This window comes from Paroedura picta, chromosome 5, assembly GCF_049243985.1.
Source record: "Paroedura picta isolate Pp20150507F chromosome 5, Ppicta_v3.0, whole genome shotgun sequence".
NCBI lineage: Eukaryota > Metazoa > Chordata > Lepidosauria > Squamata > Gekkonidae > Paroedura > Paroedura picta.
Genome location: NC_135373.1, coordinates 46,995,054 through 47,017,930, shown reverse-complemented (window position 1 = coordinate 47,017,930; position 22,877 = coordinate 46,995,054). Strand labels below are relative to the sequence as shown.

The following is a 22,877-nucleotide window of genomic DNA, read 5'->3' as shown; positions in this document are numbered from 1 at the left end:
AAAGAGTGCCCAAAAGTCCAAACTCTACTTTGTGGTTCTTATTTCGCCTCCCCCCACCTGAAGTAGAACCAAAAGTGCAACGAAAGGCCATTAAAAAGTGGGAAGAGGGCGGTTTAGCCGGGCTTTTTTCTTTCTTTCTAAATTGGAAGTCTGTGGAAAGCGCAGGAAGGAGTCCCGGCTGGAGCGGCGGCATACACAGGCAAAGTAGAGACTGTGAGAGAGCCCGAAGAGCTCGTTGAGCGAGAGGGGAGGGGAGCGAGCGGGAAAACGCGGTTCGGAGCGAGGAACAGCCTCCTTTTTCCCCGTCCCTTCCCACCCACCCCCATCCCACTCCCTAGCCGAGGGCGCTTCTCACTGAGTTACGGAGGCGCCAGGCTCAGCCGAGGCAGCGAGCTTCTCCCCTGCCCCTCTTTGCGCTCAGTTAGAAGGGGGCGCTCCACAGCCCCCCCCCCCAGTTCGTAGTGTTCGTCCTTACAAATCTGCAAATGTGTGCTAGCTACAGACAACCCCCCTCCCGCCGGAAACACACACACGAGCCCCCGTTTTTTTCGGCAGGGGATTTCTGCGTCTGATCTCTGCCCTGGTTTACACGAACATTACCATAGGAATGAATGCCTGTGTATACACACAGGAATCCAGTGAAGACTAACGCGACAGTATTCCTCTTTAGTCTTTAAAGGGTCGCTGAACTCCTGTTTTACTTTGCTGTTGCAAACTACGAATCTAGAATCTAGACAATATGCAGATACATGAACACAGTTAACCCTGCAAGGGCCTATGGACTCCCCACCACTTCATAGGAGCTCTAGAGAGACCTGTATTTTTGAAGGGGGAAATGACCCTATAGAATCACCTACAGCAATACAAATCGTATATTAGAGCTGCCCACACATGTTCTGTTAAATACCTTGCACCCATGAAATCGTCCTATAAATCTATGGAGAGTCTCATAGCTCTAGGAGGTCTCTTGACAGTCCTGAGAATGTTACACTCAGATAGGTTTACCACCCGTACCCCTGCTTAATGGTGGGGAATGGGAATGGTCAGGTTGCCATCTCCAGGTTCAGAAATTCCTGGACATAACAGGATGGAGCCTAGGGAGGGCAGGGACCTAATTGGGGTTCAATGCTATAGAGTCAACCCTTCAAAGCATCCATTTTCTCCAGGGAATTTATTTCTGTACTCTGGAAAGGAACTATTATTCCAGGGGATCCCCACGTCCTACTTGGAGGTTGGCATTCCTGCTTGCAGTGGACTTTAGAACGCTATACCTCATCATAGTGGGAGGGGCGGCTCTAGAAGTCTAGGTGGTGCTGGACTCCTGTTTTATGTCACAATTTCCATAAAGTGTGATGTTCTTAATTGCACTGCACATGTCTGTACAGGACACAGATTAAAAGTAGGGTCTCCAGCTCTGGGTTGTGAAATACCTATGTATTTGGGGGTGGAGCCTGGAAGAGTGGGGTTTATCCACCCTCCAAAACAGCCATTTTCTCCAGGGGAAATTATCTTGTTCAGCTGGAGATCAATTGTGATAGCAAGAGATTGCCAGATGCCACCTGGAGGCTAACACCTACTTGATGAGACTGTGATGGGTGAGACTAGATTTTAGGGTCCTAGAGAGCTGGTAAATTTGTGTGTGCTGAGGGGAAATTTTAAAGGTGTAGGAATCTTTCAAAAAAATCAGTGGCGCCGTTTCAGATACCGAATAAACCAGTGACTCCTTAACGATATTTAAACTTCCATAGGTCAGCGCATACATCAGATGCTATGGAATATAAATCCTTCAGATCCAGACATTAATTTACCTAAGGAGTTTGATCTGGAATAGTTTGTCATAGTAAATACTGATTCTGTTATAGTACAAATGTGGATTGGAGAAGTTTACTTCAGAGGAACAACTGGTGGATATCTTGGGAGGCAAAAGCCACAGAGTCCAAAGCAGCAAATACATTTTTAAGAGCAGCTGTCTTTTCAGTTGAATCCAACTGGGTTCTGCTTCTGCCCACTGACAGGTTCCCACAAGACTGGAGGCAAAGCTAAAAGGCTCGCAGAAACTCTCTCCTCAGATTAGCCCACCACAGAAGCTTTTTTGGACAAAACCCCCACCTGGCCCCACCCACTTTCTAAAATGCTTGCCAGGAAAGGTGTCTACAGATACCATATTGCCATGAACATGTTAACGTTTTCTGGATGTATTTTTCATAACAGAGTCACAGTATGGTTAATAGGGAAGGCTAAAGGCTCTTACATAATGTCTTTTTAGTTTTGTTAATTCTCCAGAAAAGAAATTCTGTGCTCATGTTTTTCCTGCACTCAATAATATTCAAAGAGTCTGTGCTTGCCTTAAAAATACAATTACACAGGATCCTTCATTTGAAAAGGTCACATTCTGTCAGAACAACTACTAATATCTCACAGTTGTGGGATCTCAAATGTCCTGCCTCTCCAGAGGAACTATTTTTTCCACTACCTCTTTCTACTGGGTATGTTATTCTCCACCCACATGGAATGATGTATTGAGTCTCTTTCCTGATAAGGAAAATTCAGAATCTGGCTGCGTGCATAGTACTTTGTACTAGAATCCACAAATCCTAACTCTGAATCTCTACCAGAGCTTCACATCCTCCAATTAAGCTATCTGGAAGACAGGGGCAAAAAAAAGCAATGATTCTAAAGACTTGTTTTCTGCAGATTCAATTTCTACCTCTCAGTTACCCAGCATTCCTATTAACCCTGAGAGAGAGGGCAAAAAAACTAAGTAAGCTTATTCTTGCTCGGGTTTTTCTCATCCCTCTTCCCAGTTACAAAAAGCTTCACATTCTCCATTCCTGCTGCTGAACACAGGAGAGTAGTGATGAGATTTTCTCAGGCCTTGCTTCACTTCTCCCCACCCCCTCCACCAACCCCCATCCCCCATCAAGGCTCCCATAACTTCATCCTTTCCCATTAACCCTGAAAGAGGCAATACAATAAGCTCTGGTGTGTCTTTTTTCTTCTTCTTCTCAATTTATTTCATTGTGTTTTTTCTTCTCTCTAACAACAGAAACCTGGATGAATAATTCTGTGTGAACACAAACTCAATGGCAATCTTTTTTGGGTTATTTTTTTTATTAACAGCCCCATCTCATCCCCCCAAAGAACTCAGCTTTGCTGAAAGCCAGATTGCTAGTATTTTCCTTGCATTAAATAAAAGGCGTTGGTAGTTTGTTTTGTTTTGTTTAATAGACTTTTGGATGTATAAATTGCTTGGATTCTCAGAGTCCTTTGATTTAAAAAAAACAAACCTGGATTTTAATTACCTTTTGTAAATTTTCCCAGATCATTAAAATTTTGTTTAACCCTGTTTTAAAATAATGAGTCATTTTAAGAACAGTGGGAGACTTTTCTTGTCCTAATACTTTTTTTGGTTCATTTTTTGGTAGTTTTCTCCCCCTGCCCTAAGAAAAGTAAAAGAGCCTTGCCGAATCAGACCAGAGGTCCATCTAGTCCAGCATCCTGTCTCACAGAGTAACCAATCAATTCTTCTGGAGATCCAATAACAGGGCATAGAAACCAAGATCTTCCCTTTATGTTGCCTCCTAGTGCTGGTATTCAGAGGTTTATTACCTTTGTATGTGGAGGTTCCCTTTAGTCCCCATGGTTAGTAGCCACTGACAGAACTATCCTCCATTAATCTGTCTAATCCCCTTTTAAAACTATGCTTATGTCCATTACTATATTCTATGGCAGCAAATTCCACATTTTAATCACTCATTGTGTGAAGAATTTCCTTTAGTCCATCTTGAATCTACTGCCCATGAGTTTCATTGGATGCTCTTTCAGTATTTTGGAAGAGGGACAAAACTTCTCTTTTTCATACAGATAATGAATTGTTAATATTGAAAATTATAATAAAGCTGAAGAAAAACACCAAAACAATCATAATGCCAAAATACAATCTAAGAAGCACTACTAAGGAATTTTAGAAATCATGAAAATAGCAGGTTTGCATGACTAAGTTCAAGTGAATGTGACCTGAATAACTATGGATCAAAATCAGAGACTTTATCAAGGAATGAAATCCAAAGACTATTTCTGTGGTCAAAAGAAAATAAAAGACTTGATGGATGACTGATAGAACTCTTAAAATTGCTAAAGATAGACAAGAAGTAAAAGTAAAGCGTGAGAGAAACAGATTTAAAAGCCTAAACAGATCATTCCAGCCACTCATATGTAGGTACAAACTATTATAACAAAATAGAAGAAAACAGCAAAAAAGGAAGAACAAGATATCTGTTTGACAAGATCAAGGAAGTCAAAGGCAAATTTAAATCACCGTTAGGCATACTGAAAAATCAACAGGGAAATATGTTAACTGAACATGATAAAATAAAGATGGGAACAATACACTAAAGAACTGTACAAAACAATGATAGATTCCTTCCAAGAAACATATTTTGAAGAAGAAGCTACAGTTTTGTACCAATAGTAATTGGAAGAAACTTGGGATGGGATATCAATAAAGTTATTCATGCTCCAGAAATTGTTCATCAAAATCTTAACAATATTGTGCCAACAAATATGAAAAACAAACCATGGTACACAGACTGAATATTTGCAATTTATATTGCATTTCTGAAAAGGGAGATGTCAAAGATTGCAGCAACAATTAGACCATCCCATTAATTTCTCATGCAAGTAAAGTGATACACAAAATCTGATAATAAAGACTGCCACTACATATGAAATGAAAAGTGTTCAAGCTGGATTCAGAAAAGGATGAGACACTAGAGATCATATTGCAAATTAATGTTGGTTACTACTAAAACATACAAAAGAATTTCAGAAGAAAATCAGCTTGTGTTTCATAGGTTTCACAGAAAAACTTTTGATTGTGTGGATCAGTCAAAGTTATAGTTGGCTTTAAGGAATGAGGTGTGCCACAGCATTTGATTATTTTTATGTGCAATCCATACTCTTTATTAAAAAAAACACTGTTAGAATGAAGAAGCAGAATGATTTCCAGTTTCTAAAAGTGTCAGACAAGGATGCATTTTATCTCCTTATCTCTTCAATTTGTATTCAGAACACATCATAATGAAACCTGGATTAGATTTAGATGAAGATGGAGTGGGGAATGGTGAAGAGAACATTAACTATTTGTGATTTGCAGATGTCATCCTGCATTACTGGCAAAAAAACAGTAAACAAATAAGTACTGATAAAAGTTAAAGCAGAAAGTGCCAAAGCAGGATTACAATTGAACATCAGGAAGACAAAAGTAATGACAACTGGATAATTACATAAATTGGGAATTCATGGTGAAGAAATTAAAATTGCTCAAGATTTTCTTTGTTAACATTGAAATTGATCATGATCCCTTGGCTATATCAACAACTCAAAGGGTGACTGCACCCAAGGAGATTAAAACTGGGGAGGGCAGCCGTGAAGGAGTTACAAGGATCCTTAAGTGTAAGAATGTGCTGCTGGTGATCAAGATCAAGTTAATTCATGCCATTGTATTCCCTGTTACAATGTATGCATATGAAAGTTGAACAACAAAGAAAGCTGCCAGGAAGAAAGCAGATTTCTTTAAAATGCAGTGTTGGAGGAGAATTTTACAGATACTACGGACCAAAAGACAAACAAGTGGGTCCTAGAACAAATCAAATCTGAACTAGCCTTATAAACTAAATTTAGATTATTGCACTTTGGTTACATTATGAGAAAACAAGTATCACTGGAAAATACAATAATGCTAGGAAAAGTTGAAGGAAGCAGGAGAGGCAACTTGAGATGATTCCATTTAATAAAAGAAGCCACAGCCTTCAGTTTGTAATGGCTGCTAACAATGGAACTGCTAACAACAGGACGTTTTGGAGAATATAAATTCATAGGGTTACCATAAACTGGAAGTGAATTGATGACATTTAACACACATACACTATCATGTACTCCTTTAGCCTCCTATTTTCTACTCAGCCTTAATCTTCAGCCTTTCCTCATAGGAAAAGGGCTCCAAAACCCAGATCACTTCGGTTGCCCTCTTCTGTACTTTTTCTGGCTCTGTGATATCCTTTTTGAGACACAGTCACAGAACTACTCAAAGTATCCCAAACGAGGCTGCATTATTGCTCTTTCTGTGTGTATTGTGCTGTCAAATTGCTGCCCACTTATGGTGACACCAACAAGGTGCTTTCAAGACAAGGGAGAAACAAAGGTGGTTTGTCATTGCCTTCCTCTGCAGAGTCTTCCGTGGTGGTCTCCATCCAAGTACTGATTTAGCTTAATTTCTGAGATCTTATGAGATCAGTCTATACCATGCCGCCGTCCTTCCCTCATAGATCTATACAGGGGCATTATAATATTGGCTGCTTTATTTTCAATCCCTCTCCTAATAATCTCTGATATAGAGTGACTTTTTCACTGCTACAGCACACTGGGTTGACACTTTCATTTAGCTATCCACTATGACCTCAAGATCTCATTATTTCTCGGTCACAACAAGTTCAGACCTTATTAGCATGTACTTGAAACTGGGATTTTTTTCTTCCAGTGTTCATTACCTTACACTTACCAACACTGAACATTTGCCAAAATGTTGCCCACTCTCTCAATTTATGGATATGCTTCTGGAGTTCTTAACGGGCCTCCTTGTTTTTTACCATCCTGAATAGAATCATAGAATCAAAGAATCATAGAATCATAGAATCATAGAATCATAGAGTTGGAAGGGGCCATACAGGCCATCTCCTGTATGGCCCCTGTATGGCCCCATGGACTCTGGGGAATGGTAGAGGACAGGAAGGCCTGGAGGATCATTGTCCATGGGGTCGCAATAGGTCGGACACGACTTTGCACCTAACAACAACAAATACAGGCCATCTAGTCCAACCCCCTGCTCAATGCAGGATCAGCCCAAAGCATCCAAGAAAAGTGTGTATCCAGCTTTTGCTTGAAGACTGCCAGTGAGGGGGAGCTCACCACCTCCTTAGACAGCCTATTCCACTGCTGAACTACTCTGACTGTGAAAAACTTTTCCTGATATCTAGCCTATATCGTTGTACTTGTAGTTTAAACCCATTACTGCGTGTCCTTTCCTCTGCAGCTAACGGGAACAGCATCCTGCCCTCCTCCAAATGACAACCTTTCAAATACTTAAAGAGAGCTATCATGTCCCCTCTCAACCTCCTTTTCTCCAGGCTGAACATTCCCAAGTCCCTCAACCTATCTTCACAGGGTTTGGTCCCTTGGGCCCAGAACATCCTCGTCGCTCTCCTCTGTACCCTTTCAATTTTATCTACGTCCTTCTTGAAGTGAGGCCTCCAGAACTGCACACAGTACTCCAGGTGTGGTCTGACCAGTGCCGTATACAATGGGACTATGACATCTTGTGATTTTGATGTGATGCCCCTGTTGATGTGATGCCCCTGTTGATACAGCCCAAAATGGCATTTGCCTTTTTAACCGCTGCATCACACTGCCTGCTCATGTTTAGTTTACAATCCACAAGTACCCCCAAGGTCTCGTTCACACACAGTGTTACCTAGAAGCATATCCCCCATCCAGTAGGTATGCTTTTCATTTTTCTGACCCAGATGCAGAACTTTAATCTTATCTTTATTAAATTGCATCTTGTTCTCATTTGCCCATTTTCCATTGTGTTCAGATCTCGTTGAACTCCGTCTCTATCTTCTGGAGTATTTGCCAGTTCTCCCAATTTGGTGTCATCTGCAAACTTGATGAGTAGTCCCTCCACCCCCTCATCTAGATCATTAATAAATATGTTAAAAAGTACTGGACTGAGCCCTGAGGTACCCCGCTACTCACCTCCCTCCAGTCTGATGAAACATCATTGACAACAGCTCTTTGAGTGCAGTTCTCTAACCAATTCCCTATCCACCTAACTATCTGAAAATCCAGATTGCAGTCCTTCAATTTATCCATCAGAACATCATGGGGAACCATATCAACCTTTACTAAAATCCAAGTAAACGACATCAACCGAATTTCCACGATCCAGCAAACCTGTTACTTGGTCAAAAAAGGAAACCGGGTTGGTCTGACAGGACCTGTTGGAGACAAATCCATGCTGACTTCCTTGGATCACCAAATTGTCCTCCAGATGTTTGCAGATTGCTCCCTTTAATATCTGCTTCATTATCTTACAGAGGTCAGTCTCACTGGTCTGTAGTTTCCCAGGTCATCCTTCCTCCCTTTTTTGAAGATCGGAATAATGTTTGCTCTCTTCCAGTCCTCCGGGACATCTCCAGTCCTTAAAGAGGTCCCGAAGATGATGAACAAGGGTTGTGCAAGTTCTCCAGAAAGTTCTTTGAGCACTCTTGGGTGCATTTCATCCGGCCCAGGGGATTTGAACTCATCCAGTGCAGCTAAATGCCTCTCGACAACCTCTGTCCATATCAACCTGCCACCCAGACACTATCTCTTGGCTACTGCCATCTCTAGATGTGCCTAAACCCTTTGACCTGTGGGAAAAAACAGATGTAAAATAGGCGCTGAGCCTTTCTGCTTTCTCTGCATCCTCTGTTAGAGTTTGTCCATCCACACCCAACAATGGGCCTATTGCCTCCTTTACTTTACGTTTGCTCCTCACATAACTGAAAAATCTTTTCTTGTTACAGTGGACTTCCCTGGCCAATCTTAGCTCACTCTCAGCTTTGGCCTTTCTGATGATTGATCTACAGTGCCTAGATCAATCATAATTGTGTGTCATCTGCAAACATGGCCATTATATTGCTCAACCCCTAGCTCCTGATTATTTATGAACAAATTAAATAGACCTGGCCCCAATACTGATCTTTTTGGGACTCACTTCCCACCATTGTATGAATTGTCCAACTATTACTTCTCTCTGCTTCCTATCCTTTAAACCTTATTTAACCATAAGATAATCCACCATCTTAACTCTTAACAGATAAGTTTATTCTAGAACAGGGGTGGCCAAACTGTGGCCTTCCAAATGTCCATGGACTACAATTACCATGAGCACCTGCTAACTGGCCATGCTGGCAAAGGATCATGGTGATTGGCCACCCATGCTCTGGATTCTTTGGTAAGGTACCTTGTCAAAAACCTTTTGAAAGTCCAAGTATATAATGTCTACTAGGTTACTGTTATCTACATGGTTGTTCACGTTCTGAAATAATCTCAAGGTTGGTGAGGCAGGACTTCCCTTTGCAGAAGGACCCTCCAGGGATTTAATTCTCTTGCATTTCCCTTTAATCCTTGTAATGATTCCCCTAATTTTTGTAAAGTTTCTCTTTTGAAATCAAATGTTGCCATTTTGGATTTTAGGAGAAACTTTCCATTGATGTAAAGGCCCTTAATAGCGTTGTGATCACTGTTCCCAACTGGTGCAACAACAACTATATCTCTCATCACTATCTTGAAGCATGGAAGAATATTTCATTACTGATTAAAATCATGTACGAGTTAATGAAATGCCTGCAGGTTATACATGTGTAGCTAGAGAGAATGTTTAACCAGTTTTGCTCTGCCTGAATGTATAGTCAAATTTCACTCGGTAGTACTGAAGCAAAAGATTCTTGTCATGCCATCAAGCTTCACATACAAGCAAAGGCTACCAGTGTAACTTTTATTTCTTACTGATAATTGAAATGATTCCACTTAAAAAGTGAATTTTTATTTGGTGATAAAGAAAGGCACCAATGCATTTCTTTTAACACTCATTATATGAGTGTTAGTTTGGTGTAGTGGTTAGGAGTGCGGACTTCTAATCTGGCATGCCGGGTTCGATTCTGCGCTCCCCCACATGCAACCAGCTGGGTGACCTTGGGCTCGCCACGGCACTGATAAAACTGTTCTGACCGGGCAGTGATATCAGGGCTCTCTCAGCCTCACCCACCCCACAGGGTGTCTGTTGTGGGGAGAGGAATGGGAAGGCGACTGTAAGCCGCTTTGAGCCTCCTTCGGGTAGGGAAAAGCGGCATATAAGAACCAACTCTTCTTCTTCTTCTTCTTCTTCTTCTTCTTCTATTTGTTAAAAAGTACACACAGGCCTGTGAAACCCTAGAAGGCAATGAGATAAAAGAGCCATGAGTGCTACACATATGTAATACATATCTAGTGAAGGTATATGTGATACACAGCTAGTGAAGAAAACCATGTTAGTAACAGAGATGTTCATGACACGGAGCTGAATATAATTTATCTTGCCATGTAAGTTATGCTCTCACCTAACTTTCTCTCCAATGGACACTCAAGGCAGCTTACACCATTCTCCTATTCTCCATTTTAGCCACACAGCAATGCTATTTACTTCATTTATTAACTTCATTTCTTGTTTATTTATTTATTGTTTACTCCATCTTTCTTCACAATGGGGACCTCAAATAGTTTACATAATTCTCACTGCCTCCATTTTATCCTCACAACTACCCTGTGAAGTAGGTTAGGCAGAGAGTGCATATTTGTTCCCACTAGGAGTCCCTGTCTTTTATGGGTCACATATATCACTATGAATTAACTCTAGAGAGCCTTGTGTCTGCCTTGTCTCATGGATGTTACTGGAGATAGGTCTTGTCCCTTCAGCTTGAATGCACTATGTACAGTCTTTTTCAAACATTGCATTTGGTTATCGGTATGCCCTTGGTCAGATTTTGGCTCTCAAGTAGGGCAGTACCGTTATTATCTCTATGATCAAGACATCTATGCCATAGCCAGGAACATTTCTTATTATTGCAACCTTTTATCAGGTTTGATAAAAGTATATAAATCCTCCTGCACTGTCCCAGTTACAATAAATTTCTCTTTGCTCATGAAACATCTTTCTCCAAATAACATCACCTTTTTACCAAATACTTTTACTGAAATCAGGTTGTTTGTAAATTGTGATATATATAAGTAATCTTTTAGGAGCACCTCTCTAAGGAAGCTTGCATTTTAGAGTTTCTGAGCCTACCCTTTCTACAATCACAGACATTCCATCTGCCACATTTAGAGTCTCTTTTCTATCCTAATTTAGGATTTAAAAGAAGTCCGTGTATGAACATGTATCTTGTTCTCGCTCTGTCCAAATACTACATCTTACTTTTGGTTGCGCTGTAGGACAATATAAAGAACTTCTTTATGGGTGGCTATGTAAGTATTATAGTCCATTTTAAAATGTCTTTGTTTTCTGTAGGAGTAGCAAATCCCCTTTCTTTTGTTGTTTATATTTAAAGATACTTTCTCAATATTTACTTCAGTTTTATTATTGCTGTCCTCAAACTGTTTATGTCTATATGCCTCTTCAAGTTGGTTGATTACTTCAGTTAAAGACAGTTTGCCTTTTGCTTCAGTTTGAGACATAGTATTTTCAAAAGTCTTTGGCAAACTTATTAAAATTAACACAACTAGATCCTATCCTGAGATTTAGTTGCCAACATTTCTGAGCTGTTCTGTTAGACCAGGGATTTCCAGCCAGGGCCTCTGTGAGAGCTCCCCAGGTACTCCACATCCTTTCCCCTGTATCCTGACTTAATGAATATTCCATTAATGGATATTCACAAGCTATTCCTAGTATTGCTATGAAAGCAGGGAACCAGCTGCTTCCATTGACCTGGGGGTGGTGTTCTTGTGTGGTTACCACACCTAGGAAAGGAGACAAGAGCCTGGTTACCTACCCCTGCCTCAAACCACTTCCTTTCTCTCTCCCCCATAATGAAGAAGAAGAAGAGTTGGTTCTTATATGCCGCTTTTCCCTACCCAAAGGAGGCTCAAAGCAGCTTACAGTCGCCTTCCCATTCCTCTCCCCACAACAGACACCCTGTAGGGTGGGTGAGGCTGAGAGAGCGCTGATATCACTGCCGTGGCGAGCCCAAGGTCACCCAGCTGGTTGCATGTGAGGGAGCGCAGAATCGAACCTGGCATGCCAGATTAGAAGTCTGTACTCCTAACCACTACACCAAACTGGCTCTCTCTTTGGGTATAGGAGGGAGGCAGGACCAGTTAACATCCAACCCAGTTCCAGGGCTCCTTGAAGCCTGAACATTATTTCAGGGACTCCTCCATATGCTGGTTGAAAAAGGGTGAGTTAGACTAAGACTATGTCTAAGTGGTCATGTAAGTTCCCTTTCTTTGTCATTTTAATGCTAGAGTTTCTTTTGCAAATAGAGCTGGCTTTTCAAAGAGGAATTAACATAAAGTCTCTCTAATTCTGACCAGACTGCTTTTGTTGTCTGCATCTGAATCACCCTCAAAACATTTTTGTCAATCAGCCCTTTAATTAAGGCTCCTCTTGCCTTCTTGTTATCAGAATCCCATGTCCTCCGTCTTGCCTTCAAGTCATCTCCTAGTAGTTCTCTAATGGCCACAGTCCCATCTCTAGCAAGTGGCTCTTCATTCTTTCTGTCCAGATCAAGTAGTTGCCTTCGGTAAGCCTATCCAAAGGTGTTAGAAAACTGCTATTTTCTGTTTCTTCTCCTTCTTTGCCTATCAAAAAGTAGTTGGCAGCCTAAATACTCCTGCTGGCCCAGAACTTTGTTGGCAGAGTTTAAAGATGCAAATATAAATTCCTAAATAAATAAATAGAAGCGGGCAGAGCACCAGACTGCCTACAAGAATAAAATAGTTTTATTGCAAAGAGAAACAGTTTTGTATAGAAAGAGGGGAGATAGAGAATCCTTACAGTAACTGTTCTGTTCTTTCATTCTGTCCTGTTCTGGAGGCAAGCAGGGAAGAAGTATGCTTACAGTAGCAGGAAGTCTCTGACTGAACCAATCAGAACATAGGAAGAGACTATTTTAAAAATATCAGAAAGTTCGTAGTCCAGCTGTGTTAAATATGCATCTCCTCCAATGCCCCCTGCTGGATATTCTTCTTATGCTATTTAATCATGCATGCTACAGATCTTGCATATTCAGTCACTTTTATTGCATCCTCAAGTCCCCTTTTCTATTTGATTTGTAAAACTACAATTTATTGTCTGAGATACAATCTTATAAACATAACTATATGCAGTATTCCAAGAGCAGCCATACCCTACATCTACACAAGGGCATTATTATATCTATATACTATTTTGTTTCCAGTCCTTTTCCTAATAGCCCGTAGTCCAGAATTTGCCTTTTCCACTGCTGCTGAACATTGAACTGATATATTCATCAAACTATCTTCACAACCCCAAGATCATTTTACTAGTCAGACACCAGTTCAGACCCTATCAGTATATATTTAATTATTTTAATAAGACTGCAGCTGAAACTGGGATAATTGGGCTTCCCTAATTGAATTTGTTTTAAATTATATATTTAATGCACCAGTCTCTCATTGGCACACCTTGCATATCCATTATTCATGGCCATGGTAGCAATCCTTTCACCCATTAGTTGTCCAAGGGTCCCTCTGCCTCCTGGGCTGGTTTCTTGCTCTGATGGATTGAAGACATTTGTAACATTCTCTTAATGGGTTTAGCAATATGCTCATCATATTGCTAGCCTTATTTGACAATTGAAGATTTGTTTTGCCAGACTAATGCTCTTTGTTCACTTCATTTGGGCAAAACACTCCTTAAAGGAGACTTTCTTATTACTTCCTTTACTTTTTCTGCTGACCATACTGGCAACCCTTTGGATCTGATGGTACCTTTCCTCAACTGAAACATACATTTTATCTAAGCTTCTGTTAATGTGGGTTCAAATAATTTCCAAGTATCATGAAGGGACTTTCCCCTATTTACTCTCCCTTTCAGCTTCCTTTTGACTAATCCCCTCATTGTTTAGACGTTTCCTCTTTTGAAATTAAATTTGGTTGTATTGGACTTCTGGGGTAATCTTCCATTGTGAACTTTATATCATTGTGATTATTTTATTTCCTGTCTCATTATTCTAGGATTGAAGGAAGGGGAGGGGAACCAGTAAGGCTGATGGACTACAAGTTCAGGATGGACAAGAGGAAAGACTATTTCCCTCAGTTAATAAATAAATTGTGGAATTAACTGCCACAAAATGGCCATCAGGAAAGTTCTTGATCTCTGTGCTCTTCTTCACATTCCAGGGCAACTGGTTGGACATTGTGTGAAACAGGATATTGCATCGGATGGACCACTGGTCCAACCCATTAGGGCTGTTCTTTATGTTCACACTAGATTTAAAGCTAGCCCCCCTTCCTCCCTCCCCGAGGACAGGGCTGGGCGGCTGGCCGGGGCCGCAGAAGCCTTTCCCCCCGATGGCAAAATGCTTCTGTAGGCCTGGGGACAGCGCTGGGCAGCGCCCCCCCAGCTGCGACCTGGGGCATTCTCGGCGTGGCTGCTACCGGGGCTGGGAGAAGGCTGGCGGCCATCCCCCCGACTGTGATCTTCTGCCGGCCCCAGGAGCAGCGGTGATCCGGGGGCGGGAGAACACTCCCGTTCTTGGGGGTTGGCCAGAAAGGAACAGGGGGTTGGCCAGAAAGGAACTGCATATTCGACGTGGCGTCCCTGCTCCTTTCCCAATGGGGAGGACAGGTCGCCAGGAGGACTCACCCCTCGGAGGTCTTCTCTGTCTGCGCAGTGAGTCCCGTGGTGGCCGAGGCAGCCGCAAAGCGCAGCTCCCCATTGGCCACTTAGCCCCTGAGTGCCACTCGGAGGGGCTAATGAGGAGCCGCTCTGCGGCTCCTGATTCACCCCTCCGAGTTTTTATCCCGGACATGGCCCACCCTAACTCCTCCCCAGGAGCCCTTACCCTTTTATTTAATCCGCTCCGCAGGAGCGGTTAAAGATGTGTGTATCCCTTTAGTTTAGTCATTCTCCATCAGTCATTACAGGACAGCACACATGACAGTCAATCTTCCAAATATGCACCATACGCAAGTTAGATCTACATTTATTTATTTGTTGCAATATTGTGATCAATTCTTCAAGCTATTAACCCAGACTCCTTCTCCAACACTTTTTCTATGATGCATTGCATCTCCCACCCAACCCAATATACCTCTTATCTGGTGATTATATTTTTTGGAGGATATGAAGAAGCAATGTCATACAATGGTGGAAGTTTAGCTCATATGCTGGCATACCTTTTTGCACTGGGTACCAACTCATGGCGTTCTCCATGACCTTAGTCATTTTTTAAGTGTGTCGGTGTCTGTTCAGGATGTATAACCATATATTTGTGGTGTAATAATTCTAGCATCTTCCCATTTACCTTCCAAAAGGTTATATAAGCTCCACAGGAAAAAAAATTAAGCACATAGTTCAAAATAAAAGGATGCCAAAGGGTAGAAATTGCCCCTGGTGCAACAGTGAGCAATTTTCTAATATTCTTTTGTCAGATCTATGGTGAAGCAAGCCTTTTCCAATTGCTTATTGATTCTGCAGTGGCTGTATGGTTTTGATATTAGATTTAGAAATACATTGGCAGTTCTGATGTAAATGCAGAATTGTGCTGGTACATCTGACCATCTGGTCTTTGCCATGTGATCCTTGCTTATGCCGTACTTCTGTCACCTCCATTTCTTGTCTGGGTATTTTGACTCATCTTTCAGTGATAACCATTCACAAAAGAAGGGGATATTTTATCCACTATCTATGGGAGATCAGCATCATCTGACATATATCTATTATTTTATTCACAGTCTGGTTGTCAAGGCTTTTACCCCAGAGGCTGTTTGACCATGCAGCTGTTCAGCAGTACTGTTTCTGGAGGTATCCACACCAGACAACATTCTTCAATAAAAGTTTATCAGCACGAAGCATATATATCACAGATGTTTTGCAGATTTGGGGGAGATTACATTTTTATTTACATTTTATTTTCTATTGAGATAGGATATCAGCCTCCCAGTAGGCCGGCTCAGGGTGGCTTCCATCATTTTAAAATCACATATAGCTATACAATACAATCTATCTATAAATTAACATTATATGAAGATACTAAAACCTTAATATCAATCCTACCAGGTGATTCATCAACATACATTACTTCATTCGATTTACGGTTTCAGGGGGTATCCATACTGATGGAGCCCATCGGTGTATTCTCAGCCTATCATAATGTTTATTGGCCCAAACCAAATGCTTGGCGGAAGAGCTCCATCTTGCAGCCCCTTCAAAACTTGAGGGCACACAGCTCTTCTGGGAACTTATTCCACCCAGGTCAGGTCCAGGACTGAAAAGGCCCTGACCCTGTTTGAGACAGGGATCATACTGTGACTATTAGGGGGTCTTTATACTTATGCAGCTTGTGGACTGTAAGATTGAAACAAGATGATATGCATCCTCAGTAACCGAGCATGTGCACAGCTCATTGAGTATGTGTGCAGACAGCAAGCCACATAAGCATATAGTTCCCCTTAGATATTGGGGCATTGCACTTGCACGTCCCACCAAGGTTTGAAAATTGTTTTCGGCAAAGTTAAGCTGTCAGTTGCTTCCAAAGTTCCAACTATCCCCATGGGGGCGGGTGGGCATTGTTGTAGGGAAATCTCTGTAGCCTAATTTGAGCCCCTATGATTCTGGGAGGGAGTGGGTTTGAAGACTTTGCTCCAGAATCTGCCTCTTCCCTTTGTGTGTGTGCGAGTGCAGTTAACTGTTCTTCTCTCTCTTGTGGTGATTGCTTTTATTGTTATAAGATTAACGTGAAGAAATCTACATGTAAATAATTATTAAACTCAATGTCAGCTTTCTCAGTTATAGATACCTGTGCTGTATATATATTCAGACTCTGCTACATAAAGGAAGAAGGTAGAATATTCTGCATCTGGCGAGTGCTGGTATATTGCCCCCAAAGAAAAGACAGGCTATCTCATCTCTAACAATTGTTACTTGTTCAGCAACAGTGCCAGTTGTGTTCTCTAAGGCCCCACAAATTCTTACACTGGCTCTTGCGCTACAGGCGGAGGGTAGACATGTGGACCAGGAGGCAACTGGGCTGCCTTGTGCATGCTGCTCTAATGGTAAAGATGTCCTGACCTCAGAAGTGAGTGGAGAAGCAAAGGGACTCAGTTGTTGCTACTGCATGTCTGAACAATCATGGAGGCAGTGAGTTTCAAGGAGAGTGTGAGAGAATGACTTCCTTTCTCCTTCGCATCTGTTCTCCACCCATGAAAGAAAAGGGTTATAGGAGGACAAAAAGCACTCCTTCAGAAACATCCTCCACACCAGACCTTCCCCTCATCTCTGCTGCTCATGTGGGAAATACAGGAGGAATGAGAACTGGGGGTTGGGGGATCTGGGAGAACCAGGTTCACCTCCTCCCCAGCAAGGAACCTATTGTCTGGGTCACTCCGGGCCAGTCACTCAGGGTTGTTGTTGCTGGGAATGGGGCAATGGAGAGGGATGTCTAGTGTATCTCCTTGAGATCCTCAGAGGTCAGACAGGGGAAACAAAGAGCAAGAGAAGGTGTTTGTTTGTTTGTTTGTTTAACTTCTATTGTACTGCTGCCGGCTTGCAGCCACTGACAACCATAAAAACCAGTACAATCAATAAAAACTATTTCAATAAAACATTGATTTACAATAAACAATATGACATTGGTTGCTTATACAAATAAATATATATCATAGTCTCTAACATTGTATATGATTTTTGTAACAGGGGGTTGCTGTTGCTGTTATTATTATTTAGATTTATTATCTGCTGCTACCGCACGTCTCTTGGCGGGTTACAATAAAACAATAAAATCCTAGTACATAAAAAACAAAAATACATTCCAGCAACAATAAAATCCCTGTCTACTCCCTTCCTTCCCCAGCGCCTCAGGGGGCATAACATTTGGAGGTGCTGACATTCCAATACAAATGGTGTTCAGTGTGGAGGGGCCCCTAATCTTCCGTGTCTGGGCTTCAGCCAAAGACCTGATGGAAGAGCTCCATCTTACAGGCCCTGTGGAACCGTGCAAGTTCCTGCAGAGCCCTCAGCTCTTCCAGGAGCTAATTTCACCAGGTTGGGGCCAAGGCCAGGCAAATCTCCCTTGGGCCGGGAACCACCAACAATAATGCCCAGCAGGGGCCATAAGGCATAAGGCAGTCCCTCAGGTAAGTTGGTCTTTTGGGGCTTTTGTGGGCTTCCCAGTAAATCAATTGCTTTCAATCCTGGGAATTAATTTGTTTTGTTTGTATTTTGAGTAAAAAAAAATATTATTGAGGTTTGCCGATGTTATTCACAAAGTTTATATCTCTGGTACCTAGCATTCCATTTTATTTCCTGGCCCAATTAAGTGACATTTATATCAGATCTGGCCCCCATAACAAAATTAGGTTGACACCTCTGGGCTAAGGAAATAAAAGTAGCAGAGAAACAGAAAATGTAAACCATGCATATGTTTGGTTGTTTTGAATTGTTTAGAGCAGCCTTTTCCAACCTTTTGACCGTGCAGGAGCCCCTGAAATAAATTTTCAGGCTTTGAGGACCCCCGGAAGTGATGTCAGCTGGCCACGCCTCCTGGCCACAAACCCCAGAAATGCCATTCACCAGAAGTGACATCACCACTCACATCCCTTTTGCTACTTCCCCTAGACTCCACCATACCACAATCCAGCTAACTCCCCCCCTGATCTTTACACCCACAGCCTACCCATCGAGTCATCTGTCGAGGCGGCCAGTTCCCTAGCTTGTGGCCAAGTCCATTAAGACAGGAGGGGAAAGGCCACAGAACCCCTCTGGGGCTCCTGCAAACCCTCAGGAGTCCATGGACCCCTGGTTGGGAAACCCTGGTTTAGAGGAAGACTGACCCCAGTACATGGGGAAAATAAGTGTGTGTGGGGGGGGAAACGTATGAAAAAAAGTAACAGAAAATGGGAAATGTAAAGAGTATGTGTGTGTGTGTATCCTGATTAAAGTATAGAAAGCGTGTATATATTATGTTTGAACAAGCCAACGGTGTCATTCTGAAACCATAATTCTAGCATTTCTTATTAAGTTACAGATACTAGTGAGGTGATAGCATTCTCTGAGAGGATATCCTAATAGACTGGTCAAAATCCTATGGATCAGGAAGATCTTCAGATAGATTACTAGGCTTTTGTAAGTACTTTCCAGCTGTGGGGCTACATAAGCAGTAAGGCACTCTGGTTCTTGCTCTTCCTGTCACATGACACATATCACATGACTTCCTACCACATGGTGGAAGAAGTTCTATGGGTCCCATGCTGCCTTCTAGGGTTAAAAGGGAGTCCTAGCTTTGAAAAGGCTGAAAACCACTGATTTACTGGAGACTTTTTATTTTGTCCTTTGAAAACTATGCATTGCGCTTCTGCAGCTCTAAAACAAAACCATTTATATGGGTGTTATTAAAAGGGGTTGGAGCACTAAAGCAGCAGTGGAGGCCTCACCTACTTAGCTCCAGGCAGCAGCTGCTCCAGGACAGGGTGGGGCACCTTGAGAGAAGGCTGTAGCAGCCTGATGAGCCAGGCCCAAGTGGGGATACACTGCTTGGAGGGCAGTCTCCCTCCTACCAGGCAGCAACTGAGAGGGATGTCAGCCTCCAGGTGGTATTCGGAGATCCCCAAGTATTACAGCTCATTTCCAGAGTATTGATATCAGTTTCCCAGGAGAAAACGGAGGCTTTGGAGGGTGGCCTTTGTGACATTGTCCCCCACTGAGGTCCCTGTCCTTCCCAGGCTCCAATCCGAATCTCCAGGAGTTTCCCAATTCTGATCTGGCAACCCTGCCCCCTCATCTCCCACCAGTGGCCAGAGGGGACCTAGCAACTGAGCACAGCAGCAGGGCCTGCCAGAAGACATAAGAATCCTTCCTATTGCTTGAACAAAATAAATATCTTTTCTCACTAAATAACACAACCTGCACCACACTTTTTGAACTAAATAAAAAGTTAGGCAATTTAATGGGAGATGGGTTTAAAGAACACGCAGCCTCTTGTTCAGCAGGGGTTCTGGGGAGGGTGGTATATATAAATATAATAAATAGATACCAGATTGCTGAAACATGGATTGTATGACAGGGAGTGGTTGACTTCAATGTTGTTTTAATTTTTGAACTTACGTTTTCCTTAATCATCTCTGATGATCCCTATAGAAGTAAAGGTGGTAGCCTATATCAGACAGATCGGAAATCTCTGAAGGAGCCAGCTGGTTGGTCAAAAGGTAAAAATATGCATTTTGTATTTCTTTACTTATACCCCACTTTTCTCCTCAGTTGGACTGAAAGTGGCTTAGAACTTTATTCTCCCCCTCCCCTGTTCTTACAACAACAATCCTGTGAGGTAGACCAGGCTGTTTCTTGGTACCACGCTGGATCTTGGTGCAGAATAATCATGGGCCCATTTTCTACATGGAAGCTTATGGGGAGAAAAGCATGTGGATATTTAGAATAAACCCATCCTGTATAGAAGGAGAAGAAAAAACACCATGCATAACATTACACTGAGTGTATACTGTTGTTGCCTGAAAAATTCTTGGGTTTCTGAACTGCTGCAGTGACTGCCAAAGCTAAGATTTTTCTAAAGGAAGGATCACTGTTCTCCAAGTACTGTCTGACACAGAGAATTTGCTGAGCATGCTTGTATTCCAGGACTAGGTCAGGCGAGCTAGCTACTACTCATTCTGTGTATTTTCTGCTTCTTTACACTCTTGTGACCTGGTTGGGTTTTACAGGGAGGGAGGGATGCATTTATACTTTGGTAGTGGTTTCTTTTTTTTAATGTTACTTTGTATTGATGATGGTTTGCTAAGGAATGGATTAATTTAAATTCTTAATCAGATTCTCTTTGGCAGCTAAAACAATTAAAATATGTTGATCTACAAAGAAAGCCATTGTTGTATTTGGTAGCTTTTTTGCTACTTCTAGATGCACCTTGACTATGCAGAGGAATTCAATTGTATTATAGTTGAATACATTCCTAGTAAATGAACATTGCCATGAAGTGTTAGAGAGGTCAACCACATCATTGCTGGAACTGCTTAGGCAATTGATGGATATACATCAGATATTAATAATTAGAAAGCTCTGATATTTAGCAGGGAGATGCTAATAATGTGTTTTCTGAAATCAGGATTCCAAATCCCAGAGTCTGTGAATCTCCTGTTTATAGCTATAAAGCTCCTGGGTTTCTTTCTAGGACTGCATATTTTATATGTATATAACCTATATTGCCATAGTTCATAGTTGTCTGATTTTATGTATGCTGACTGCTGTATTCAGCTGAGAGTATTCATACATATACATTCATGAGGACCAGTATGGTATAGTGGTTAAAGCACTGGGTTAGGATCTAAGAAACCCTGATTAAAATTACCACTCTGCCATGGAAGCTTGCTGGGTGACCCTGGACCAGTCATAAACTTAAAGCCTGACCTAATTTGCAGTGCAGTCCTAAACAGGCTTACAGCCTTCTAAGGCCATTGAAGTCAATGCATTTGGAAGGGGGAAACTCCTCTTAAGATTCAATGTGAAAAAATGTACAGTTTCTCTTTGCCCTGGAAGAGACAAACAGCAGCTTTAATGCAGGGGGAAAGAGGTCATGGTACATTCCTTTCCTGTCCAGAGCAAGATGCATGTGTGAAGGAACAGGACTGGGAGAGGGGCTGGGTGTCAGTGTTTTCCCATCCATAGCAAAAGTGGCTCCTTCTCATTGGCCTGAAAGAGAAAGAGGAGAGCAGTAGCTTTAAAGCAAAGGATAAGAAGATTATTACAGAAGCATTGGATCATCTAGCTCTGTATTTTCTATTCTGATTGGCAGCAGCTCTCCAAGATCTCAGGCAAATAAAGATCTGTCCCAATACCTGCTGCAAGTTTAAACAGTCAATAGGAAGATTTGCTATCTGGTCCCATCCATAAATTGCAGCTCAAATTTGTCTCAGGAATGGAAAGGAAGAGGAGATGTAACTCTTGCCTTCACCTTTTGAAATTAGGTTACTTGCTTTGTCAGCATTTTACAAAAGAAAGAACATGTCCTTTAGATTAGAACATATATGTCCTTTAAAGTGCTAACAACTTACTAGATAGCCCAGTTTTTAATACCAAACCAACTAGAGGTTGAAGGGTTAACTCCTCCTCCCCTTTCCCTTCTCTATAAACTCCATGAGCCTGCATTCTGCATTTTCCCTAGCTGAGCCCTGAATTCTCTGCTTGTGAAGCAGGTGTAGTACCACCAAACCATGCCCCTTCTTGTCTGGCATCATAGATCAAGGATAGCCAGTCTTTTGCATTTTAGCAATTGGCAAAAGAGGTCACTTTGGTGGGTGTTGCTGTTGTCTGCCTTTAGATAGCTTTTATTTGCTGTGCTTATTGTAGATATGATACTGTTTTGCATTGTGGTTTTCTTCTGTTTTGTAGTCCTGCTTTGTTGGTATGGTTTATATAGCTTTTACAGCATTGTCTGTTGGTATGCTTTTATTCTATTGTTGTGTATTGTTCCTGTCGTTTTAGTTGTGTGATCTGCCTTCAGTCTCAGCAAGAAAGGCAGGTTATAAATGAAGCAGGTAAGTATGTTGGGGAAATGATGCAGGAATGTTTTTACAGTTGGTGAAAGGAAAGTTGTCCAATGCTTTTATTCTAGTTCTATCCATCAGGTCGCTGAAATGCCCCTGTCATAATATGTGGAGAAAGTGTGAAGCCAGGCTAATATTTCCAGCCCACACATTTCTGTGTTGTGCTATACTCTTGTACCATGCCGATACAGCCAACGCCAATATTCATATCCCAGTGGTTAGAATATGAACCCTGCATTTCAGTTGTTGGTTCAACTCTGTGCTGGTCTGCAGTAAAACCATAGATGGACAATCCTGAAGCATAGGAACAAGATCAGATTGATAAATATGCCACACACCCCAGTCCAATGACATATTGAAGTTTTCCCATATGGCGATCAGCTAATAATGTACATAGAACATTCCAGTTTTTCTTGTTTCCCCTATTTTTTCCTCGTGCTGTTATAAATATTTTTCCTCTATGGGAAATTCTGACATAGCTATGCGCCACTGCTAGTACAAAGCTGTAA

General features: G+C 41.9%; 1 long non-coding RNA gene across 1 annotated transcript; it reads left to right on the top strand.

Annotated features, from left to right (window-relative positions):
• Nucleotides 1-1,480: 1,480 nt before the first annotated feature.
• LOC143839045 (uncharacterized) lies at nt 1,481-22,359 on the top strand. Its single transcript, XR_013231555.1, has 4 exons — nt 1,481-1,595; nt 18,840-18,943; nt 19,955-20,022; nt 22,307-22,359. It is a non-coding gene; the product is annotated as an uncharacterized LOC143839045 (long non-coding RNA).
• Nucleotides 22,360-22,877: the final 518 nt, after the last annotated feature.